Below are 27,037 nucleotides of genomic sequence, written 5' to 3' on the forward strand. Positions count from 1 at the left end.
AATTAAGTCTATTCTAGCCTAAATCAGGACAGCATTGTTGATGAGGTGTGTGCCAGTGTGAACCCATGTGAAGAACATGCATGGCTCTTAGCCTCTCAGTTATCTTGCTGGTCAAGCGCAAAAGAGAAAGGGATACAATGAAAGCATGTCAGACAATGAATGATACATAAAATTTGCATGACGATAAATAAAACCTTATTTATTTATGCTTAAGGTGTCATGTCAAAAATGATATAATAGCTTTGTCACTGTCTCGTTAAAGGGGACTTATCAGAGGTGAAAGTTTGCCTGTTTCAGAGTCCCGCTAAGGACTTTAACTCAGACAGTTTTGCAAAGCTGAAAGTATTTAATAGTCTGTATTGGGTTTATGTGGCAAGGGTATGGTAGCAGGGGGGCTGCAGGGGTGGCCTTTGTAAGAAAAGTCCAGAAGCTGCCCCATGTTAGATAGGAGCCAGCTCCAGCCAGCTCCAAAAGGAACCTGCTGCTGGCCAAAGCTGAGGAAATAAGCGACATTGTTTGCGCCTCTGGGAGAACATATTTAAGAAAGGGAAAAAATACTATGCAACAGCAGCTGGGAGAGCGAGGAGTGAGAAACAACCCTTCAGACAGCAAGGTCAATGAAGAAGGAGGGGAGGAGGTGCTCCAGGTGCCTGAGCAGAAGTTCCCCTGCAGCCCATGGTGTATCACGGCAGAGCATATTTCCATGCTGCAGCCTGTGAAGGAGCCCACAGTGGAGCAGGTGGATTTGGGCTTAAGGACCTTGAAGTCCATGGAGAGCCCCTGCCAGCCAGACCTGCCTGTGGAGAGGAGCCCATGCAGGAGCAGGGGATCTGCCAGGAGCTGCCACCCAAGGGAAACCCATGTTGGAGCAGCTCCCTCCTAAAGGATGGACACCGTGGTATGGACCCATATTGGAGCCTTTCTTGAAGAGCTGCGGTGAGAAAAATCTCAAATAATTTTCTTCAGACAGGATCTTCTGTGAAGCTATTTTATTCGCGATTGCAATGGTGGGCGTCCTGTCAATTAGGAGTGCATTTTAGTAAACAAATCATAACCTTTTATTCCCTATTACCCGACGCCTGATCACCTCCCCTGTTTCCTCATTGGATGAGTACTACAGGTTCACAAGCTACTCGACGCTCCTCTATACCATATAGGTACAATTTTTCTGTTTTTCAACCCTTTAATTTCTCCTTTCTTATGTTTTGAGAACTTGTGATCTTTGTTTTACTGTTCTCACACTGCTCATCCTGTTTTTCTCAAGCTTCTACCTTATTTTGGAACAGTGAGGCCTTCTACTGTCCACTTATCTACTTAGCATTTCTCCTTGTTATGACTACACAACTACCTTGGAATACAGAAAATTAGTTCTCTACTGCAAAAACACGTTTGTTTCTCACAATTCCCCCCTCTTCTTTTCTTACTCCTATTGTTGTTTTTGCACCTCTTCACATACCGCACTCTTGAGTTTTTCCAACATTAGGGCACAATATTCTTCTTCAGATGTCACGGGGGATGACAGACATACAATGCAATTATTATTACAATACCAACAAATAGTTGTCTGAGCCAATTCTGTTCAGGTAATCACGAAATTAGTGTCTCCCAAATGTTTCTAAATCCCCAGGAACTGTCATCTTGAGTTACTCTATGTAGGATCTTGTTGTGTTTTGTTTTTTTTTTTCCCCAAATAGTTTTGAGATCAAATTCGTCCCATTTGATCTACATATATACAGCAACTAGTATTAATTACAGTGCAAGCTCCTCTTTATGAGTTTATTAATAAATCTAATACTATTCGATTCTAGAGTACTATTTTTGCAAACTTACCTAACTTATTTTCTAGTTTTTCAATTATAGCTGAGATATTTACAATAGCGTTTTCTAATTCACTCACCCTTAACCAAGGTAAAAACCACCTTGCAAAGCTGTGAAATGCTAGAGAATTTTACTAGAGGATTATCTGAAGTCTGCTTAATTCTGCGTGTGGTCTCAAGGGGGCTTTGGCTTTGTGGGTCTTCAATAATAGTTACATTTGGAATTATTGCCTCCAGGATGCAAGCTCCCTTCCATTCTAGGGGCAACACCTTCCTGGCTTTATTACCACATAGCCAGTACCACCCCTTGCCATTTGGGACAGGCCGTCTGGTTACAGGATTCTCATGTTGTATCTGGTGTGCATTATGTGTATTAGCATTCCCGTGGCTACTATATTCAGTACAGTATGAATTATTCCCTATTTCATGGATATTTCCACACCCGGGGTCAGTAATATTGCCCCCTGAGTTTCTATCAATGTTGTTTAAAAGGCACCTTTGATAACACAGTATGTTGTAGCCAGGAGTATGTGTAGGGAGCTCAACTTCAAAATCTATTCCTTCCCGGGACTGAGTATGATCTGTCATTTTTAGAAATCTAGAGAATCCAGACACAGTTGCTGCTGGAAATAGCAATCAGGGACAAGGCCTTTTCAGTCTTTCTAGGCATCTGGGTGCAAATCCAACAATTATTTCGAGATAGAACTCAAGAGATGTTCTGGATTAACTGGAAATGCTGATTTTTCCCTCCATCCTATCACTAGTCCATTGAGAATAGGTATTACTAAGATAAACTTAAAATACATCATTTCTATGTATATATACACCAAGACAATAAAAATCACAAACTAATAAGGATTCTTCTGGTGGGGATTAAATACCCTCCTTTCTTTTTCTCCCACTTCCAGAGAGTGTTCCCTGGAAACACTCCAATTCTGTGTAATTCAATCCCTTTTACTCATTAATTCATTAAGAATTCTTCTAAGGAGAAGTTAAAGGTTTACCAGAGATAGTTTTAACAGTTTTAACCTTAAAAGTCTTTGTTAATGCAGTCTCTCAGGTATCAGGGTTAACTGATGCTTTTACCCAGGTATGAGTCCACCCTTTCTCAGCTGTTCTTACTGTCGACTCAGTAGTCAGGAGCACTTGGAACAGTCGGTCCCACTAAGGTTGCAGTTTCAGTTCTCTCCATGTTCACATCAGATCCCAATCTCCTGCTCGGAATGGATGGATCAGGGCTTCCAAGGGTGGGATTTGAGCTAATGATCCACGGGTCCTGAGAGATGACAAAGAGGATGACAGCCCGAGTATATAGTTCTTGAGAAAAGCATCTTTTGTCTCAATTTGAGGTAATTCATTCCCTTTGTCCATGTACAGCAATCCAAATAATATTTCATATGGTGAAACTCCCACATCTTTTCTTGGTGCAGTTTGAATTCGGAGAAGTGCCAAAGGAAAGCACTTCGTTTGGGGAAGCCGAGTTTCCAGAACTTAATCAATTGCTGCTTATTGTCTGATCCTCTCCACCATTCCAGAAGGGGAAGGATGCCAAGGAGTGTGAAATTTCCACTTAATTCCTAGAGTCCACATTAGCCCTTGCAATATTTGTGACATAAAGTGATTTCCTTGATCAGAGTCAATATTTTCAACAATTCCATACCTGGGAGTTATTTGTTCTAGAATTACTTTAGTTACTATGTTTGCAGTAGCAACAGCAGATACTGAAGGGAAAGCTTCCACCCACCCTGACAAATGATCTACTGAGACTAACAAGTATTTAAATCTACCTACTCTAAGGAGTTCTGTAAAATCTACCTGTACATTTTGGAAGCGTTGAATTCCTGGTTCTCGCCCCCCCCTTTGTGCTGACTGTGGATAATTTTTCTATTTATCTTTTGACATACTACACAACTCCTGCATACACGTTCAGCCAGAGTATATATATTCCTACACATACATATTTCCATAGCTTGAATTCCCCAATGACCCTCTTGATGTTAAACAGTTAATATTTGCCTCATTAGCACTTTATTCAGCATTTCTCTCCCCTCAGGGAGTATCTGTTTTCCTTTGGACTTCGTGACTCCTAATTCCTTAAAAACCTCTTTCTCTTAAAACTTTTACTTCTTTTTAGTTTTGGGTAGGGGTAGCTCAACAATTCCCTGAACCCTCTCTGGATTTATTCTTCGTTCTCCCTCAGACACTAGATGCCCTAAATACTTGACTTCTCTTTCTACGTATTGTAATTTATTTTCCAATACTTTCAAGCCCTGTTTTCCCAGAAAGTCGAGTAGCTTGTTAGTGGCTTCCTTCACAACTGTTTTCTCCTGTCCTGACAATAAAAGTTCATCCACATATTGTAACAGTAACATCTCCTTTGGAGGTTGGAATTACTCCAAAATTTGTTCTAGAAATTGCCCAAATAAATCGGTGGCCCTGTAAACCCCTGAGGTAAAATTGTCCATCTGTATTGCTGCTTCCGCCCCATTTCAGGGTCTTTCCACTCAAAGGCAAATGTATCTTTGCTCCCAGGGTCTGAGAGCACCCCATTAATAATACCGTTATTCCAGCCTAACAATTTACTATTTGAATGCCCAATTTCATTATCAAATCCTTTCCCAACAAGTTAGTCCCTGCCTCGGGTGCATACAATAATTGCCCAGAGATCATTCTATCCCTAGTCTCAGCTTGGTGTCCCCAAAAAGTGGCACTGTTATCCCAGTCCCTTCTACCCCCATCACATTTAGGGTTTCATTAGTTAATTTAATCCCTGATACTTCACAGGCCAGTAATGACCTAGCTGCCCCAGAGTATTGGGTTCACATGGCAAGGTTCTGGTAGCAGGGTGGGGCTGCAGTGGTAGCCCCTGTGAGAAGAATCCAGCAGCTGCCCCATGTTAGATAAGGGCCAGTTTCAGCCAGCTCCAAAGGGGCCCACCATTGCCCAGAGCCAAGCCATGAGCAATGCAGTTTGTGCCTCTATGAGAGCACATTCAAGGAAAGGAAAAAAAACTGCTGCACAACAGCAGCTGGGAGAGTGAGGAGTGAGAAACCTCCCTGCAGACACCAAGGTCAGTGCAGAGGAGGGGGAGTGCAGTGCAGGGGTGCTCCAGGTGCCAGAGTCGAAGCCCCCCTGCAGCCCACAGAGAGGCCCCTGGTGGGGAAGGCAGACCCCCGCAGCCCATGGTGTACCGCAGCGGAGCAGATCTCCACGCTGCAGCCCTTTCCGGAGCAGCCCAGGAAGGTAGGCACCCCATGAGAGGTACCCCACACCAGAGCAGCTCCCAAAGAGCCTGTTTTTTGCTGCCCGTGGAGAAACTCACACAGGACCAGCCCAGGAAGGTCAGCACCCCACAACAGAGCAGGGAGAAGAGTGACCGTGAAGGAGCAGTGGAAACGAAGCACCACAGACTGACAGAAGCCCCCACTCCTGCCCCCCCTGTGCCACTCAGAGCAGGGAAGAGGTGGAAGAGAGTGGATGGGGGAAGGTGCCCCCAGCTTGTTTCTCTGTTTCTCACCGCTCTAGTCTGTCAGCAATAGGTAATAAATTTTATTAATCTTCCTATGCTAAGTCTGTTTTGCCCCTAACGATAATTGTAGAGTGATCCCCATTGAGGTACACTTTTTCATTTATCAGGGAACTAGCTTTCTGAGAAGCCCTGACTCCCCTATTCTGAATTTATAACAGCAATCTCTCCTCCTTCTTCCACTCCGGATATTCCTATTTGAAGTGGCTGCCCTGGTGTGGTGGTTTTACCCTGCTAGGCAGCTGAACACCACAACCGCTCTCTCACTCCCCCTCCTTAGATGAGGAGGGGAAGAAGAAAAGGAAAGAACAACTCACGGGTTGAGATAAGGATGATTTCATTAAAGGAAAAAAAAAAAAAAGAAATAATTATTAAGGAAAGATTATTATTAATTAAACAATTTAACTAAACAATTTAACTAAATTAACAATTTAACTAAAGGGGAAAAAAAGGCAAGGGGAAAAGGGAGGGGGAAAGGGAAAACTAAACAAAACAAGTAAAGGCTATGTGGGAGTGCAGAGGAAAGAAATTACTCTCTACTTCCCACAAATGAGCGATGCTTGACCACGTCCTTGAAGCAGGGCCTCAACGCACGTAGCCGGTGTTCGGGAGGAGGACAGACGTTTTCCCAACGAGAGCCCACCCCTCCCCTCTTCCTCCTTTTTCCACCTTTTATTGCTGAGTGTGACATCACATGGTATGGAATATCCCTTTGGTTGGTTTAGGTCAGCTGCCCTGGTGATGTTTCTTTTCTCACATTTTTGCCCACCCCTAGGGGGGTTAGAGAGAGTCCTGATGCTGTGCCAGCACTGCTCAGCAGCAGACACAACACTGGTGTGATACCATTGCTGTTTTAGCTACGAGTGCAGAGCACAGCACTGTATGGTCTGCTGAAAGTTAAAATCCCAGCCCGACCCAGTACACCTGGCCACACTTAAAACATCTTCTCAAAGCCTGTCCCTGCTAGGATTTAGGATGCAACACAGGTAGCTTTCCTTGTCTGCTATTCCTCCATCTCTCTTCCTCTCCTTTCCATCCTGGGCCTGACTCCTCCCGAAAGTCCCTCTATCTCTAGCCCTCTGCCTCACTACCCAGTACGCTGTGAATACCATTAGTTTCACTCTCTGCTTTTCCTTCTCATCTCCCCTCTTGGTACACACCTTCATACTACCTGCACTCCATCCTCCCACCTTCTGGAGCTTTTTCTGCATATCTGGCCAGGCTTTAATCACAAAATGAACTTTAAAGAGCCCTTGGGCTACCGGGTCCTCAGGATTCATCCTCGAGTACTTTCTAATTCTAACCCCAAGTCTCTCATATAATTTCTGTGTTGTGGGTTGTTATTATTTCAGTTAGATAAGCAGATATTTCTGCTGTATCGGAATTACTCTCTGTCGGGGGATGTGTGTTAGTTCTTTCCCGTTCTTGCATAGCTGCCTGGCAAATCATTCCCCTCCTAAACATTCTTCTCCAGTGAATAACATACTCAAGATTGACATTTCCCCCCCCAGGAATACAAATTAGGCCTTAAAAATGGATTTGACTGTTCTGCTAGGTCCTCAATTAAAGACTTCATTTCCTTCTTAAAATTCCTAACCTTTCTGCTGGTAAGGGGGGAGTGGCACCGGCCCCGCGTCGGCCCTGCACGGCCCTGAGGCCCCACCGGGACCCCCCCAGCCTCCGCTCCTGCCGCTCCACGCTCCCCGGCATGACTTCTCCAGGGACAGCGTCAGTTGCAGTCCCTGTCTCCCCTTCTGGAGCAGCTGCCACTGCCTCTGGTGCAATATTAGGATTATAGGGAGCATAACTTGATTCCTCCTCCAAAAACCTTATTGTTTACATATAAATTTCAAGCCTGAGTTTTCATCAGACCTGTATTTTGGCCAAAATACGGAAGTTCCTTTTATTAGCTTTTTAGGCCAGACAGTTACACAATATCAAACCATTTTTAATTATATATATTTTTTAGTATTTTTCCCTAGTTTTTGGGTTGTTTTTCCAAATCCTTATCATTCTCTCCAAAGGGCTATCTTTAGGCACAATCCCGGGGTCTCCAACCCCCACCCTGCTGACTCTTGGAGCCCTTAATCCCCAGCTCTTCCTGACGTGCTGCTGTGGACTTTACCACCCACAGGGTATCACACGCCTTCACCTAGGATTAGGACAGAGGTGGGGTGTACTGCCGAGCACCTCACTTCACCGTGCTCGGGTACCGTACACCTAAGGGCTCAAACCCCCGAGACTCTCTCACTCCTCTCCTCTCTCTTTCGCTTCGTTCCTCTCCAGCCAAGGGGACTTCGTTCATCCTTTTGCAGGACCACCGAGCCTCGCGGATCAGGGCTTCACATTCGCTCCACACTAAAAGTGTGTCTCATTCACATTCGCACTCATTCACACGAGAGTCTCCCCGAACCCAACCCGAGGCAAGATACGGTAAAGTTTCCCTTACCTCGGTCCGTGCACGGCTTCCCGGTCCGGGTTATCAGCAGTAATCCCTGTGCCTGTTCCCAATCCGGGCTGGACTATATGTGGGCTGTGTCTGTGTATGTCAGTTCTGGCCTCCCTTCTCCCCAGAGCTTCGCAGAGCCTGTCTTCAGATTAATAGTCTCAGTCCTTTGCCAGCCGTACCGGGACAACCCACCACCCCCGATGGGACCGCTGAAATCAACGGGGTGCACCTTCCTGTCTGTGGTGGCAAGAAATCTTTGGCAGGCGACAAGATCCCGGACGAGCCCCCAAATTGTGAGAAACATCTCAAATAATTTTCTTCAGACAGGATCTTCTGTGAAGCTATTTTATTTGGGATTGCAATGGCGGGCGTCCTGTCAATCAGGAGCAAAGGAAACTTTGTTTCTCACACTGCCGCCTGTGGGAAGCCCACATAGGATCAATTCGGGAAGGACAGCATCCCATGGGAGAGTCCCCCCACTGGAGCATGGAAAGAGAGTGACCATGAAGGAGTGGCAGAGACAAAGCATTATGGACTGACTGCAACCCCCATTCCCCATTCACCTGCATTGCTCAGTGGGGGGAGGATTTAGAAGAGGGTGGATGAGGCTGGAAGGTGCTTTTAATTTGCTTTTAGTTTCTCACTGTTCTAGTCTACTAGTGATAGACAATAAATTATATTAATCTCCCTCTGCTGAGTCTGTTTTGCCTGGGACGATAATTATTGAGTAATCTCCCTGTCCTTATCTCAGCACTTGAGCCCTTTCCATCATATTTTCTCCCCCTTTTCCTTTGAGGAGGGGGAGTGAAACAGCAGTTGTGGCAGAGTTCAGGTGTCCAGCTTGGTAAAACCACCACATAGTCCAGCATTTCCCTTTTTCATATCCCTGCAAGTACTTTCACTGAGACAGTTTCACAAAGTTGAACGTATTTAATAAGGTGACAGACATAACAGATTTGGAATTGCTGTTGATAAATACTCTTACAGAAATAGCACCAATATATCATAATAGTGCTTTCAAAATGCTGTCCCAGGTATTCCTCACCAAAATGTAAAGGCACAGAGCTTACCAAGAAGGCATCCATGTGTTGGTGGAGGAAAAAGGAACACAGCTCTTTGACTGCCTCTTCTAGGTGTCATGACTCTGGCAGTTCCAAAGTGACACAAATCACTGTAGCGTGCTGGGGTCTGGCTTGTGCCTATCGAGCTGCAATTGATGCTACTATCAACCTAGCGACAGCTCCTGCAGCCGCTCCAGTTCCAGCTCCCACTGCCACTCCAGTTACAGCTCCTGCAGCAGCTCCAGCTCCTGCAGCCGCTCCCGCTCCTGTGTCTGGGTCAGAGAAACGAGCTGTAGCAGTGCAAGTTGCCCCTGAAGAGGGTATTCCAACCCCTGTGGCAGACCCTGTGGCTGGGTCAGGGAAACGAGCTGTAGCAGTGCAAGTTGCCCCTGTAGACAAGGTGAAAAAATGGTATAGAGACTCAGGTCGTTTAGAACGCAGTCTTCTGCTAGGTCTGGGTATAGAGAAGACGAGGCTGGGCCATCAAATGTGCAGGAGGATGAAGATGAGGATGAGGATGTCGAAAAATCAACAGTAACTACTCGAACCCTATACCAGCGTGAGCTACGAGATGTGCGAAAAGATTTTGGTCGCTGCATAGGTGAGCAGCTTGTCACCTGGCTGCTCCGGTGCTGGGACACCGGAGCCAATAGTCTGGAATTAGAGAGCAGGGAAGCCAGGCGACTGGGATCCCTCGCTAGGGACGCAGGCATTGACAAAGCAATTGGAGATGGAGCAAGATCTCACAGCCTCTGGAGGTGTCTCCTGTCAGCTGTGCAGGAAAGGTATCCCTTCAAGGAAGAACTTGTATGTCTACCAGGCAAGTGGACCACCATGGAGAAGGGAATCCAGTACCTAAGGGAATTAGCCGTACGGGAGGTGATTTATAAGGACCTAGACAACGGACAAATATCCACAGATCCAGATGAAGTCTGGTGTACACGACCTATGTGGCGGAAGTTTGTACGGAGTGCACCATCATCATATGCCAGCTCATTGGCAATAATGGCCTGGAAAGAGGATGAGGAACCCACAGTGGATGAAGTGGCTAAACAACTATGGCAGTACGAAGAAAGTCTCTCCTCTTCCCTACAGGCCTGCGTCTCGGCTGTGGAGAAACTCTCTGAGGAGTTACACCAAGATAAAGAGAATTTATCTTCCTCCCCACCTGAACGAACCAGTGTCCACCAACTAAAAGAGAATACTTTGGAGAAACTTTCTGAAGAGGTCCACCAATTTAAAGAGAGATTATTTTCCTCCCAACCTGTACAAACCAGTGTCTCAGTTATCAGGGGTAAACGTTCATCTGTGCAAGGAAGACAATATGGTGGGTATACATCCCCCACAACCCTGTGGTTTTACCTACATGACCATGGAGAGGGCATGAGAGAATGGGATGGAAAATCTACCTCGACCCTAGAGGCACGGGTACGTGAGTTGCAAAAGAAAATAATTGGGAAAAAGGGGTTCTCTGAAAAGTTTGCTGCTCCAACTTCCAACAGGCAGTCCTTTAAACACAGAAACGAAGATTCTGACCAGGACTAGAGGGGCCCTGCCTCCAGCCAGGGGGAGGAAAGGGACAATCGAGTTTATTGGACTATGTGGATTCGATGGCCTGGCATGTCAGACGCACAGAAGTATAAGGCTTTAGTAGACACCAGTGCACAGTGTACTGTAATGCCATCAAGCTATAAAGGGACAGAGCCCATCTGTATTTATGGCGTGACGGGGGGATCCCAGCAGTTAACTGCATTGGAGGCTGAAGTGAGTCTAACTGGGAATGAGTGGCAAAAGCACCGTATTGTGACTGGCCCAGATGCTCCGTGCATCCTTGGCATAGACTATCTTAGAAGAGGATATTTCAAGGACCCAAAAGGGTTCCGCTGGGCTTTTGGCATAGCTGCCTTGGAGACAGAGGACATTAAACAGTTGTCTACCTTGCCTGGTCTCTCAGAAGACCCTTCTGTTGTGGGGTTGCTGAGGACTGAAGAACAGCAAGTGCCAATCGCTACCACAACTGTGCACCGGCAGCAATATCGCACCAACCGAGACTCCCTGAGTCCCATCCATAAGCTAATTCGTCAACTGGAGAGCCAAGGAGTGATCAGCAAGACTCATTCACCTTTTAATAGTCCCATATGGCCAGTGCAAAAGTCTAATGGTGAGTGGAGACTAACAGTGGACTATCGTGGCCTGAACAAAGTCACGCCACCACTGAGTGCTGCAGTGCCGGACATGCTAGAACTCCAGTATGAACTGGAATCAAAGGCAGCCAGGTGGTATGCCACAATTGATATCGCTAATGCATTTTTCTCCATCCCTCTAGCAGCAGAGTGCAGGCCACAGTTTGCTTTCACTTGGAGGGGTGTCCAATGCACCTGGAATTAGCTGCCCCAGGGGTGGAAACACAGCCCTACCATTTGCCATGGACTGATCCAGTCTGCGCTGGAGCAGGGGGAAGCTCCTGAACGCCTGCAGTACATCGATGACATCATTGTGTGGGGTGACACAGCAGAAGAAGTTTTTGAGAAAGGGAAGAAAATAGTCCAAATCCTTCTGAAGGCCGGTTTTGCCATAAAACAGAATAAAGTTAAAGGAGCTGCACGAGAGATCCAGTTTTTAGGAATAAAATGGCAAGATGGACGTCGTCAAATCCCAATGGATGTGATCAACAAAATAACAGCTATGTCTCCACCAACTAGCAAAAAAGAAGCACAAACTTTCCTAGGTGTCGTGGGGTTTTGGAGAATGCATATTCCAAATTACAGTCTGATTGTAAACCCGCTCTCCCAAGTAACCCATAAGAAGAATGATTTCAAATGGGGCCCTGAGCAACGACAAGCCTTTGAACAAATTAAGCAGGAAATAGTTCATGCAGTAGCCCTTGGGCCAGTCCGAACAGGACCAGATGTAAAGAATGTGCTCTACACCGCAGCCGGGGAGAATGGCCCCACCTGGAGCCTCTTGCAGAAAGAACCTGGGGAAACTCGAGGTCGACCCCTGGGGTTCTGGAGTCGGGGATACAGAGGATCTGAGGCCCGCTATACTCCAACTGAAAAGGAGATATTGGCAGCAGATGAAGGAGTTCGATCTGCTTTGGAAGTGGTCGGTACTGAAGCGCAGCTCCTCCTGGCACCCCGACTGCCGGTACTAGGCTGGATGTTCAAAGGAAGGGTCCCCTCTACACATCATGCAACTGATGCTACATGGAGCAAGTGGGTTGCACTGATTACTCAGCGGGCTCGAATAGGAAATCCCAGTCGCCCAGGAATCTTGGAAGTGATTATGGACTGGCCAGAAGGCAAATACTTTGGGATATCATCAGAGGAGCAGGTGGTCCGTGCTGAAGAAGCCCCCCTGTACAACAAGCTACCAGAAAATGAGAAGAAATATGCCCTGTTCACTGATGGGTCCTGTCGTATTGTGGGAAAGCATCGGCGATGGAAAGCTGCTGTATGGAGTCCTACACGACGAGTTGCAGAAGCTGCTGAGGGAGAAGGTGAATCGAGTCAGTTTGCAGAAGTGAAAGCCATTCAGCTGGCTTTAGATATTGCTGAACGAGAAAGGTGGCCAGTTCTCTATCTCTATACTGATTCATGGATGGTAGCAAATGCCCTGTGGGGGTGGTTACAGCAATGGAAGCAGAACAACTGGGAGCGCAGGGGCAAACCCATCTGGGCTGCTGCATTGTGGCAAGATATTGCTGCCCGGGTAGAGAACCTGGTTGTAAAGGTACGCCATGTAGATGCTCATGTGCCCAAGAATCGGGCTACTGAAGAACATCAAAACAACCAGCAGGTGGATCAGGCTGCTAAGATTGAAGTGGCTCAGGTGGACCTGGACTGGCAACATAAAGGTGAATTATTTATAGCCCGATGGGCCCATGACACCTCAGGCCATCAAGGTAGAGATGCAACATACAGATGGGCTCGTGATCGAGGGGTGGACCTGACCATGGACACTATAGCACAGGTTATTCATGACTGTGAAACATGTGCTGCAATCAAGCAAGCCAAACGGTCAAAGCCTCTTTGGTATGGAGGACGATGGCTGAAATATAAATATGGAGAGGCCTGGCAGATTGATTACATCACACTCCCTCAAACCCACAACGGCAAGCGCCACGTACTTACAATGGTGGAAGCAACCACCAGATGGCTGGAAACGTATCCTGTGCCCCATGCCACCGCCCAGAACACTATCCTGGGCCTTGAAAAGCAAGTCCTATGGCGACATGGCACCCCGGAGAGAATTGAGTCAGACAACGGGACTCATTTCCGAAACAACCTTATAGACACTTGGGCCAAAGAGCATGAGTGGGTGTTTAATATTGAGTGGGGATTTAATATTGTGTGAGAATAGCCCATGAGTTGAATTTTAGTATGTTAATTATTATCTAATACTGTATGTCATCACTACTGTGATTGCTATATTTCCTATTAATGGTAATCACAATAAGCCCCACAGGTAACAAGGAATGAATGTTAATTGAATTGTACAAGCACAGCAGTGTGATGGAACCAGAACAGTCTTCAGCGTGCGACGATCCAACATCACACACCATCTCTTCTGTCCTGAAAGACTGCTGGGACAGATGGAGCCTGAAGTGACTCACGGACTAGAGAGACTTAGTGGACATTTTTTATACATATCTGAAAACTGGTGATTAATTGGAATGTATTGGAACGTGTCTAACCTGAGCATGACATAAATGGTATGGAATAAGGGGTGGATATCTGTCCTGGTTCCAGTTAGGACAGAGTTAATTTTCCCTCCTAGTAGCTGGTAGGGTGCTATGTTTTGGATTAGGATGAGAAGAGCGCTGATAACATGCTGATGTTTTAATTGTTGCAGAGCAGTGCTTACACTAAGCCAAGGACTTTTCAGCTTCTCGCTCTTTCCTGCCAGTGGGCAGGCTAGGGTTCCAGCAGGAGCTGGGAGGGGACAGACCCAGGACAGCTGACCCAAACTGGCCAAAGGGGTATTCCATACCATCTGACGTCATGCTGAACAATATATAGGGGCAGCTGGCCAGAGTGAGGGGACCGCTGCTCGGGGATAGGCTGGGCATCGGTCAGCGGGTGGTAAGCATTTTGCATCACTTGTTTTGTACACATTATTACTATTACTATTACTATTATTATTATTATTTCTTTTCTTTTCTGTCCTAATAAATTGTCTTTATCTCAACCCACAGGATTTCACTTTTTTTTCAATTCTCTCCCCCCATCCCAGAGAGGGAGCGGGGAGGGGTCTCAGGGTGAGTGAACGGCTGTGTCGTGCTTAGGTGCCGGCCAGGTTAAACCACAATGGCCTGTGTGAACCTCATGAAGTTCAACAAGGCCAAATGCAAAGCCCTGCGTCTGGGCCGGGGCAATCCAAAGACAAATATAGGCTGGGCTGAGAGTAGATTGAGAGCAGCCCTGAGGAGCAGGACCTTGAGGTGTTAGTAGATGAGAAGCTCAATGTGAGCCAGCAATGTGCACTTGCAGCCCAGAAAGCCAACCATATCCTGGGCAGCATCAAAAGAGGCATGTCCAGCAAGTTGAGGGAAGTGATTCTCCCCCTCTACTCTGCTTTTGTGAGACCCCGTTTGGAGTACTGTTTTCAGCTCTGGGGCCCCCAGCACAAGAAGGACATGGATGTATTAGAACGCGTCCAGACAAGGGCTACAAAGATGATCAGAGGGATGGAGCACCTCTCCTGTGAAGACACGCTCAGAGAGCTGAGGTTGTTTATCCTGGAGAAGAGAAGGCTCCAGGGAGACCTTATAGCAGCCTTCCAGGACCTAAAGGGAGCCTATAGGAAAGCTGGGGAGGGATTCTTTGTCAGGGAGTGTAGTGACAGGGCAAGATGTAATGGCTTTAAACTAAAAAATGTTAGGTTTAGATTAGATATTAGGGAGACATTCTTTACTATGAGGGTGGTGAGGCACTGGAACAGGTTGCCCAGAGAAGTAGTGGATGCCCCATCCCTGGAAGTGTTTAAGGTCAGGTTGGATGGGGCTTTGAGCAACCTGATCTAGTGGGTGGCATCCCTGCCCATTGCAGGGGGGTTGGAACTAGATGATCTTTAAGGTCCCTTCCAACCCAAACCATTCTATGATTCTATGAAAGGGAAAAAATTGCTGTGCAATAGCAGTTGGGAGAGAGAGGAGTGACAAACAACTCTGCAGACACCAAGGTCTTCACTGACCACTTCACATCCAATAAAGGATGGAGATTCTCCTTAGTCCTCTTTTTCTTGTTTATGTATTTATAAGAACATTTTCATTGTCTTTAACAGCAGTAGGCAGACTGAGCTCAAATTGGGTTTTGGCCCTTCTAATTTTCTCCCTGCACAGCCTCATGACCCCTTTGTAGTCTTCCTGAATGGCTTGCCCCTTCTTCCAAAGGTCATAAACCCTCTTCTTCCTGAGCTCTCACTACAGTTCTCTGTTCAACCAGACTGGTCTTTCCCTGGCTCACCTTTTGGCATGTGGGGACAGCCTTCTCCTTCACCTTTAGGATCTCCTACTTTAAGACTGTCCAGCCTTCCTGGTCTCCTTTGCCCTTCAGGGCTGCCTCCCAAGGGACTCTGCCAACCAGTCTCCTTAACAGGCCAAAGTCTGCCCTCCAGAAGTTCAGGGTAGCAGTTCTGCTAACCCCCCTCCTTATCTTTCCAAGAATCCAAAACGCTATTATTTCATGATCACTGTACGCAAGTCGGCCTCCAACTTTCGCATCACCCACAAGTCCTTCTCTGTTCACAAGCAAAAGTTCTGGCAGGGTGCCTTCCCTACTTGGCTCATCATCAGCTGTGTCAGGAAGTTATCTTCTACACACTCCAGGAACCTCCTAGACTGTTTCCTCTCCACTGTGTTGTATTTCCACCAGACATCTGGTAAGTGTAAGTCCCTTATGAGAACAAGGGCTAGTGATTTCAAGACTTCTCCCAGCTGCTTATAGAATATTTCATCTGCCTCTTCATTCTAGTTGGACGGTCTATAACAGACTCCCACCATGACATCTGCCGTTCTATCCCAGCCTATCCCCGAGCAGCCGGCCCCCCACCCCGGCCAGCCACCCCTATATATTGTTTAGCATGACGTCAGATGGTATGGAATACCCCTTTGGCCAGTTTGGGTCAGCTGTCCTGGGTCTGTCCCCTCCCAGCTCCTGCTGCACCCCTAGCCTTCTCGCTGGCAGGACAGAGCGAGAAGCTGAAAAGTCCTTGGCCTGGTGTAAACACTGCTCTGCAACAATTAAAACATCAGCATGTTATCAGCGCTCTTCTCATCCTAATCCAAAACATAGCACCCTACCAGCTACTAGGAGGAAAATTAACTCTGTCCTAACTGGAACCAGGACAGAGGGACAAACAAAATCCCACATAATACTGCAAATGTGACCCATTCTCTTTCATCTGTGGTACCAAGGAATGGGAGGATAATAGTGCAGAATTAAGATGTTTTCTTTGTGGCTCTCCACTAATTGTTACAATATTTTCAAGATACTACCACAAAGTACAACATGGAATGTATTTATATTCAGATAGATTTCATATTGTGTTAAAAATATGCATCTTCACTTAAATCACGTGGATATTTTCTATATGCTCAAAAAAGCCTCCATATGCAGCATTACAGAAGAAATTGGGTTGGGTTTTTTTTGTTGTTGTTGTTTGGGTTTGTTTGTTTGTTTTCATAGGAAGAGGCCGTGAAATTTTTCTAATCCATAAAGAAGAAGTGACATGGTTAAGAAATGGTTTGGGACTTCTTTAGGCCTCCAAACAGAGTCTAAATTTGCACAAGGCATGCATGGTCATTTGCAGAGCAGCTTATTTCACTTAAACAAATATGGGAACACTTTGCATGTATCTAAAAAAGATATTTGTGAAGCAGAAGTGCTTTTATTAGAAACCAGTAGAGCTGCCCAGGCATTAGATCAAAGGTGAAGCTAAAAGCAACGTCAACCTCCCAGCTGCCAATGGGTATTATTTTGCTGCAGCTCCTTTCAACTTGGCTTTGAGTTGGTTGGTTTAGTTACACAAAATCACTGTGGTGTTGGTGGTTGTTTCAAGCCATATGAAAGATTTAAAAAAACAAAACCAAAAACAAAACAAAACAACAAAAAAACCACTTAAATTCAAAGAAAAAAAGTAACAGGATGTACTTAACAGAGGCAGGACCATAAGAGTTGTCTAGAAATCACTCCAAAAAGCTTCAGGATGAGGTTTTGTGGTGAGGATCTGAGCCAGCAGGAGGCAAAGCAGCCTTGTGCATTGCTAGACCTAGACTGGAGCTGGGACATCACATCTGACAAGAGTCAGACTTGTTAGTGTCACTCATAAGCACCAGCCTTGGGCAAAGGGGAGTTGAGTAGCTTGTTCCTGCTTATCTCTTATACAAACATTGTGGATGGAGGTCCGCAAGCTTGTTATGAGAGGTTGCCAAAAGAGGGAGTCTTGCAGTGGCAGTATGACCCTGTTCTGGCAGCAGAACAAAATCTTAACGGCCATGGTGCCAGGAGTGAAGCCTTTTGGTTGGTTATTTGTAAAATGAATATTAAAGTTAACACCCCAGGATATGATAATGAGCTTAAAGTACATGATAAACGTATATGACTATAGTACTCCACCCAAATCATGCTAAAAGTCACCCTGGGGGGGAACAGATAAGGTTAGGCTATAACAAAAGACACAGAGTTAGGAAAAGACACAGTGTTAGAGTTAGGAAAAAAGAAGAGCTGGGGGTTGGGGGAATTGGAAACCTAGAAGAGGCAGTCAAAGAGCTGTGTTCCTTTTTCCTCCACCAACACATGGATGCCTTCTTGGTAAGCTCTGTGCCTTTACATTTTGGTGAGGAATACCTGGGACAGCATTTTGAAAGCACTATTATGATATATTGGTGCTATTTCTGTAAGAGTATTTATCAACAGCAATTCCAAATCTGTTATGTCTGTCACCTTATTAAATACGTTCAACTTTGTGAAACTGTCTCAGTGAAAGTACTTGCAGGGATATGAAAAAGGGAAATGCTGGACTATGTGGTGGTTTTACCAAGCTGGACACCTGAACTCTGCCACAACTGCTGTTTCACTCCCCCTCCTCAAAGGAAAAGGGGGAGAAAATATGATGGAAAGGGCTCAAGTGCTGAGATAAGGACAGGGAGATTACTCAATAATTATCGTCCCAGGCAAAACAGACTCAGCAGAGGGAGATTAATATAATTTATTGTCTATCACTAGTAGACTAGAACAGTGAGAAACTAAAAGCAAATTAAAAGCACCTTCCAGCCTCATCCACCCTCTTCTAAATCCTCCCCCCACTGAGCAATGCAGGTGAATGGGGAATGGGGGTTGCAGTCAGTCCATAATGCTTTGTCTCTGCCACTCCTTCATGGTCACTCTCTTTCCATGCTCCAGTGGGGGGACTCTCCCATGGGATGCTGTCCTTCCCGAATTGATCCTATGTGGGCTTCCCACAGGCGGCAGTGTGAGAAACAAAGTTTCCTTTGCTCCTGATTGACAGGACGCCCGCCATTGCAATCCCAAATAAAATAGCTTCACAGAAGATCCTGTCTGAAGAAAATTATTTGAGATGTTTCTCACAATTTGGGGGCTCGTCCGGGATCTTGTCGCCTGCCAAAGATTTCTTGCCACCACAGACAGGAAGGTGCACCCCGTTGATTTCAGCGGTCCCATCGGGGGTGGTGGGTTGTCCCGGTACGGCTGGCAAAGGACTGAGACTATTAATCTGAAGACAGGCTCTGCGAAGCTCTGGGGAGAAGGGAGGCCAGAACTGACATACACAGACACAGCCCACATATAGTCCAGCCCGGATTGGGAACAGGCACAGGGATTACTGCTGATAACCCGGACCGGGAAGCCGTGCACGGACCGAGGTAAGGGAAACTTTACCGTATCTTGCCTCGGGTTGGGTTCGGGGAGACTCTCGTGTGAATGAGTGCGAATGTGAATGAGACACACTTTTAGTGTGGAGCGAATGTGAAGCCCTGATCCGCGAGGCTCGGTGGTCCTGCAAAAGGATGAACGAAGTCCCCTTGGCTGGAGAGGAACGAAGCGAAAGAGAGAGGAGAGGAGTGAGAGAGTCTCGGGGGTTTGAGCCCTTAGGTGTACGGTACCCGAGCACGGTGAAGTGAGGTGCTCGGCAGTACACCCCACCTCTGTCCTAATCCTAGGTGAAGGCGTGTGATACCCTGTGGGTGGTAAAGTCCACAGCAGCACGTCAGGAAGAGCTGGGGATTAAGGGCTCCAAGAGTCAGCAGGGTGGGGGTTGGAGACCCCGGGATTGTGCCTAAAGATAGCCCTTTGGAGAGAATGATAAGGATTTGGAAAAACAACCCAAAAACTAGGGAAAAATACTAAAAAATATATATAATTAAAAATGGTTTGATATTGTGTAACTGTCTGGCCTAAAAAGCTAATAAAAGGAACTTCCGTATTTTGGCCAAAATACAGGTCTGATGAAAACTCAGGCTTGAAATTTATATGTAAACAATAAGGTTTTTGGAGGAGGAATCAAGTTATGCTCCCTATAATCCTAATATTGCACCAGAGGCAGTGGCAGCTGCTCCAGAAGGGGAGACAGGGACTGCAACTGACGCTGTCCCTGGAGAAGTCATGCCGGGGAGCGTGGAGCGGCAGGAGCGGAGGCTGGGGGGGTCCCGGTGGGGCCTCAGGGCCGTGCAGGGCCGACGCGGGGCCGGTGCCACTCCCCCCTTACCAGCAGAAAGGTTAGGAATTTTAAGAAGGAAATGAAGTCTTTAATTGAGGACCTAGCAGAACAGTCAAATCCATTTTTAAGGCCTAATTTGTATTCCTGGGGGGGGAAATGTCAATCTTGAGTATGTTATTCACTGGAGAAGAATGTTTAGGAGGGGAATGATTTGCCAGGCAGCTATGCAAGAACGGGAAAGAACTAACACACATCCCCCGACAGAGAGTAATTCCGATACAGCAGAAATATCTGCTTATCTAACTGAAATAATAACAACCCACAACACAGAAATTATATGAGAGACTTGGGGTTAGAATTAGAAAGTACTCGAGGATGAATCCTGAGGACCCGGTAGCCCAAGGGCTCTTTAAAGTTCATTTTGTGATTAAAGCCTGGCCAGATATGCAGAAAAAGCTCCAGAAGGTGGGAGGATGGAGTGCAGGTAGTATGAAGGTGTGTACCAAGAGGGGAGATGAGAAGGAAAAGCAGAGAGTGAAACTAATGGTATTCACAGCGTACTGGGTAGTGAGGCAGAGGGCTAGAGATAGAGGGACTTTCGGGAGGAGTCAGGCCCAGGATGGAAAGGAGAGGAAGAGAGATGGAGGAATAGCAGACAAGGAAAGCTACCTGTGTTGCATCCTAAATCCTAGCAGGGACAGGCTTTGAGAAGATGTTTTAAGTGTGGCCAGGTGTACTGGGTCGGGCTGGGATTTTAACTTTCAGCAGACCATACAGTGCTGTGCTCTGCACTCGTAGCTAAAACAGCAATGGTATCACACCAGTGTTGTGTCTGCTGCTGAGCAGTGCTGGCACAGCATCAGGACTCTCTCTAACCCCCCTAGGGGTGGGCAAAAATGTGAGAAAAGAAACATCACCAGGGCAGCTGACCTAAACCAACCAAAGGGATATTCCATACCATGTGATGTCACACTCAGCAATAAAAGGTGGAAAAAGGAGGAAGAGGGGAGGGGTGGGCTCTCGTTGGGAAAACGTCTGTCCTCCTCCCGAACACCGGCTACGTGCGTTGAGGCCCTGCTTCAAGGACGTGGTCAAGCATCGCTCATTTGTGGGAAGTAGAGAGTAATTTCTTTCCTCTGCACTCCCACATAGCCTTTACTTGTTTTGTTTAGTTTTCCCTTTCCCCCTCCCTTTTCCCCTTGCCTTTTTTTCCCCTTTAGTTAAATTGTTAATTTAGTTAAATTGTTTAGTTAAATTGTTTAATTAATAATAATCTTTCCTTAATAATTATTTCTTTTTTTTTTTTTTCCTTTAATGAAATCATCCTTATCTCAACCCGTGAGTTGTTCTTTCCTTTTCTTCTTCCCCTCCTCATCTAAGGAGGGGGAGTGAGAGAGCGGTTGTGGTGTTCAGCTGCCTAGCAGGGTAAAACCACCACACCAGGGCAGCCACTTCAAATAGGAATATCCGGAGTGGAAGAAGGAGGAGAGATTGCTGTTATAAATTCAGAATAGGGGAGTCAGGGCTTCTCAGAAAGCTAGTTCCCTGATAAATGAAAAAGTGTACCTCAATGGGGATCACTCTACAATTATCGTTAGGGGCAAAACAGACTTAGCATAGGAAGATTAATAAAATTTATTACCTATTGCTGACAGACTAGAGCGGTGAGAAACAGAGAAACAAGCTGGGGGCACCTTCCCCCATCCACTCTCTTCCACCTCTTCCCTGCTCTGAGTGGCACAGGGGGGGCAGGAGTGGGGGCTTCTGTCAGTCTGTGGTGCTTCGTTTCCACTGCTCCTTCACGGTCACTCTTCTCCCTGCTCTGTTGTGGGGTGCTGACCTTCCTGGGCTGGTCCTGTGTGAGTTTCTCCACGGGCAGCAAAAAACAGGCTCTTTGGGAGCTGCTCTGGTGTGGGGTACCTCTCATGGGGTGCCTACCTTCCTGGGCTGCTCCGGAAAGGGCTGCAGCGTGGAGATCTGCTCCGCTGCGGTACACCATGGGCTGCGGGGGTCTGCCTTCCCCACCAGGGGCCTCTCTGTGGGCTGCAGGGGGGCTTCGACTCTGGCACCTGGAGCACCCCTGCACTGCACTCCCCCTCCTCTGCACTGACCTTGGTGTCTGCAGGGAGGTTTCTCACTCCTCACTCTCCCAGCTGCTGTTGTGCAGCAGTTTTTTTTCCTTTCCTTGAATGTGCTCTCATAGAGGCACAAACTGCATTGCTCATGGCTTGGCTCTGGGCAATGGTGGGCCCCTTTGGAGCTGGCTGAAACTGGCCCTTATCTAACATGGGGCAGCTGCTGGATTCTTCTCACAGGGGCTACCACTGCAGCCCCACCCTGCTACCAGAACCTTGCCATGTGAACCCAATACTCTGGGGCAGCTAGGTCATTACTGGCCTGTGAAGTATCAGGGATTAAATTAACTAATGAAACCCTAAATGTGATGGGGGTAGAAGGGACTGGGATAACAGTGCCACTTTTTGGGGACACCAAGCTGAGACTAGGGATAGAATGATCTCTGGGCAATTATTGTATGCACCCGAGGCAGGGACTAACTTGTTGGGAAAGGATTTGATAATGAAATTGGGCATTCAAATAGTAAATTGTTAGGCTGGAATAACGGTATTATTAATGGGGTGCTCTCAGACCCTGGGAGCAAAGATACATTTGCCTTTGAGTGGAAAGACCCTGAAATGGGGCGGAAGCAGCAATACAGATGGACAATTTTACCTCAGGGGTTTACAGGGCCACCGATTTATTTGGGCAATTTCTAGAACAAATTTTGGAGTAATTCCAACCTCCAAAGGAGATGTTACTGTTACAATATGTGGATGAACTTTTATTGTCAGGACAGGAGAAAACAGTTGTGAAGGAAGCCACTAACAAGCTACTCGACTTTCTGGGAAAACAGGGCTTGAAAGTATTGGAAAATAAATTACAATACGTAGAAAGAGAAGTCAAGTATTTAGGGCATCTAGTGTCTGAGGGAGAACGAAGAATAAATCCAGAGAGGGTTCAGGGAATTGTTGAGCTACCCCTACCCAAAACTAAAAAGAAGTAAAAGTTTTAAGAGAAAGAGGTTTTTAAGGAATTAGGAGTCACGAAGTCCAAAGGAAAACAGATACTCCCTGAGGGGAGAGAAATGCTGAATAAAGTGCTAATGAGGCAAATATTAACTGTTTAACATCAAGAGGGTCATTGGGGAATTCAAGCTATGGAAATATGTATGTGTAGGAATATATATACTCTGGCTGAACGTGTATGCAGGAGTTGTGTAGTATGTCAAAAGATAAATAGAAAAATTATCCACAGTCAGCACAAAGGGGGGGGCGAGAACCAGGAATTCAACGCTTCCAAAATGTACAGGTAGATTTTACAGAACTCCTTAGAGTAGGTAGATTTAAATACTTGTTAGTCTCAGTAGATCATTTGTCAGGGTGGGTGGAAGCTTTCCCTTCAGTATCTGCTGTTGCTACTGCAAACATAGTAACTAAAGTAATTCTAGAACAAATAACTCCCAGGTATGGAATTGTTGAAAATATTGACTCTGATCAAGGAAATCACTTTATGTCACAAATATTGCAAGGGCTAATGTGGACTCTAGGAATTAAGTGGAAATTTCACACTCCTTGGCATCCTTCCCCTTCTGGAATGGTGGAGAGGATCAGACAATAAGCAGCAATTGATTAAGTTCTGGAAACTCGGCTTCCCCAAACGAAGTGCTTTCCTTTGGCACTTCTCCGAATTCAAACTGCACCAAGAAAAGATGTGGGAGTTTCACCATATGAAATATTATTTGGATTGCTGTACATGGACAAAGGGAATGAATTACCTCAAATTGAGACAAAAGATGCTTTTCTCAAGAACTATATACTCGGGCTGTCATCCTCTTTGTCATCTCTCAGGACCCGTGGATCATTAGCTCAAATCCCACCCTTGGAAGCCCTGATCCATCCATTCCGAGCAGGAGATTGGGATCTGATGTGAACATGGAGAGAACTGAAACTGCAACCTTAGTGGGACCGACTGTTCCAAGTGCTCCTGACTACTGAGTCGACAGTAAGAACAGCTGAGAAAGGGTGGACTCATACCTGGGTAAAAGCATCAGTTAACCCTGATACCTGAGAGACTGCATTAACAAAGACTTTTAAGGTTAAAACTGTTAAAACTATCTCTGGTAAACCTTTAACTTCTCCTTAGAAGAATTCTTAATGAATTAATGAGTAAAAGGGATTGAATTACACAGAATTGGAGTGTTTCCAGGGAACACTCTCTGGAAGTGGGAGAAAAAGAAAGGAGGGTATTTAATCCCCACCAGAAGAATCCTTATTAGTTTGTGATTTTTATTGTCTTGGTGTATATATACATAGAAATGATGTATTTTAAGTTTATCTTAGTAATACCTATTCTCAATGGACTAGTGATAGGATGGAGGGAAAAATCAGCATTTCCAGTTAATCCAGAACATCTCTTGAGTTCTATCTCGAAATAATTGTTGGATTTGCACCCAGATGCCTAGAAAGACTGAAAAGGCCTTGTCCCTGATTGCTATTTCCAGCAGCAACTGTGTCTGGATTCTCTAGATTTCTAAAAATGACAGATCATACTCAGTCCCGGGAAGGAATAGATTTTGAAGTTGAGCTCCCTACACATACTCCTGGCTACAACATACTGTGTTATCAAAGGTGCCTTTTAAACAACATTGATAGAAACTCAGGGGGCAATATTACTGACCCCGGGTGTGGAAATATCCATGAAATAGGGAATAATTCATACTGTACTGAATATAGTAGCCACGGGAATGCTAATACACATAATGCACACCAGATACAACATGAGAATCCTGTAACCAGACGGCCTGTCCCAAATGGCAAGGGGTGGTACTGGCTATGTGGTAATAAAGCCAGGAAGGTGTTGCCCCTAGAATGGAAGGGAGCTTGCATCCTGGAGGCAATAATTCCAAATGTAACTATTATTGAAGACCCACAAAGCCAAAGCCCCCTTGAGACCACACGCAGAATTAAGCAGACTTCAGATAATCCTCTAGTAAAATTCTCTAGCATTTCACAGCTTTGCAAGGTGGTTTTTACCTTGGTTAAGGGTGAGTGAATTAGAAAACGCTATTGTAAATATCTCAGCTATAATTGAAAAACTAGAAAATAAGTTAGGTAAGTTTGCAAAAATAGTACTCTAGAATCGAATAGTATTAGATTTATTAATAAACTCATAAAGAGGAGCTTGCACTGTAATTAATACTAGTTGCTGTATATATGTAGATCAAATGGGACGAATTTGATCTCAAAACTATTTGGGGAAAAAAAAAAACAAAACACAACAAGATCCTACATAGAGTAACTCAAGATGACAGTTCCTGGGGATTTAGAAACATTTGGGAGACACTAATTTCGTGATTACCTGAACAGAATTGGCTCAGACAACTATTTGTTGGTATTGTAATAATAATTGCATTGTATGTCTGTCATCCCCCGTGACATCTGAAGAAGAATATTGTGCCCTAATGTTGGAAAAACTCAAGAGTGCGGTATGTGAAGAGGTGCAAAAACAACAATAGGAGTAAGAAAAGAAGAGGGGGGAATTGTGAGAAACAAACGTGTTTTTGCAGTAGAGAACTAATTTTCTGTATTCCAAGGTAGTTGTGTAGTCATAACAAGGAGAAATGCTAAGTAGATAAGTGGACAGTAGAAGGCCTCACTGTTCCAAAATAAGGTAGAAGCTTGAGAAAAACAGGATGAGCAGTGTGAGAACAGTAAAACAAAGATCACAAGTTCTCAAAACATAAGAAAGGAGAAATTAAAGGGTTGAAAAACAGAAAAATTGTACCTATATGGTATAGAGGAGCGTCGAGTAGCTTGTGAACCTGTAGTACTCATCCAATGAGGAAACAGGGGAGGTGATCAGGCGTCGGGTAATAGGGAATAAAAGGTTATGATTTGTTTACTAAAATGCACTCCTAATTGACAGGACGCCCACCATTGCAATCGCGAATAAAATAGCTTCACAGAAGATCCTGTCTGAAGAAAATTATTTGAGATTTTTCTCACCGCAGCTCTTCAAGAAAGGCTCCAATATGGGTCCATACCACGGTGTCCATCCTTTAGGAGGGAGCTGCTCCAACATGGGTTTCCCTTGGGTGGCAGCTCCTGGCAGATCCCCTGCTCCTGCATGGGCTCCTCTCCACAGGCAGGTCTGGCTGGCAGGGGCTCTCCATGGACTTCAAGGTCCTTAAGCCCAAATCCACCTGCTCCACTGTGGGCTCCTTCACAGGCTGCAGCATGGAAATATGCTCTGCCGTGATACACCATGGGCTGCAGGGGAACTTCTGCTCAGGCACCTGGAGTACCTCCTCCCCTCCTTCTTCATTGACCTTGCTGTCTGAAGGGTTGTTTCTCACTCCTCGCTCTCCCAGCTGCTGTTGCATAGTATTTTTTCCCTTTCTTAAATATGTTCTCCCAGAGGCGCAAACAATGTCGCTTATTTCCTCAGCTTTGGCCAGCAGCAGGTTCCTTTTGGAGCTGGCTGGAGCTGGCTCCTATCTAACATGGGGCAGCTTCTGGACTTTTCTTACAAAGGCCACCCCTGCAGCCCCCCTGCTACCATACCCTTGCCACATAAACCCAATACAGACTATTAAATACTTTCAGCTTTGCAAAACTGTCTGAGTTAAAGTCCTTAGCGGGACTCTGAAACAGGCAAACTTTCACCTCTGATAAGTCCCCTTTAACGAGACAGTGACAAAGCTATTATATCATTTTTGACATGACACCTTAAGCATAAATAAATAAGGTTTTATTTATCGTCATGCAAATTTTATGTATCATTCATTGTCTGACATGCTTTCATTGTATCCCTTTCTCTTTTGCGCTTGACCAGCAAGATAACTGAGAGGCTAAGAGCCATGCATGTTCTTCACATGGGTTCACACTGGCACACACCTCATCAACAATGCTGTCCTGATTTAGGCTAGAATAGACTTAATTTTCCTCCTAGTAGCTGGTATGGTCCTGTGTTTTGTATTTAGGATGAGAATAATGCTGATGACACGCTGACGTTTTAATCAGTGAGCAGGCTGGGGGTGCAGCAGGAGCTGGGAGGGGACAGACCCAGGACAGCTGACCCAAACTGGCCAAAGGGGTATTCCATACCATCTGACGTCATGCTAAACGATATATAGGGGTGGCTGGCCGGGGTGGGGGGGCCGGCTGCTCGGGGATAGGCTGGGCATCGGTCAGCGGGTGGTGAGCAATTGCGTTGTGCATCACTTGTTTCTTACACATTATTATTAGTAATACTATTATCATTATCACTATTATTATTATTGTTATTATTATATTCCTGTCTTAATAAACTGTCTTTATCTCAACCCACAGGCTTCACTTTCCCGTTTCTCTCCCCCATCCCAGAGAGGGAGGGGGGAGGGTGAGCGAACGGCTGTGTGGTGTTTAGCTGCCGGCCGGGTTAAACCACAACAATTGTGAAGAGATGCCTG

General features: G+C 45.8%; 1 long non-coding RNA gene across 1 annotated transcript; it reads left to right on the plus strand.

Moving 5' to 3' along the window:
* The first annotated feature begins 16,902 nt into the window (after positions 1–16,902).
* On the plus strand, positions 16,903–25,494 carry LOC310888775. Its single transcript, XR_014576154.1, has 2 exons — positions 16,903–18,736; positions 23,436–25,494. It is a non-coding gene; the product is annotated as an uncharacterized lncRNA (long non-coding RNA).
* Positions 25,495–27,037: the final 1,543 nt, after the last annotated feature.

The sequence above is a fragment of the Anser anser genome, assembly GCF_964211835.1.
Source record: "Anser anser genome assembly, chromosome: W".
NCBI lineage: Eukaryota > Metazoa > Chordata > Aves > Anseriformes > Anatidae > Anser > Anser anser.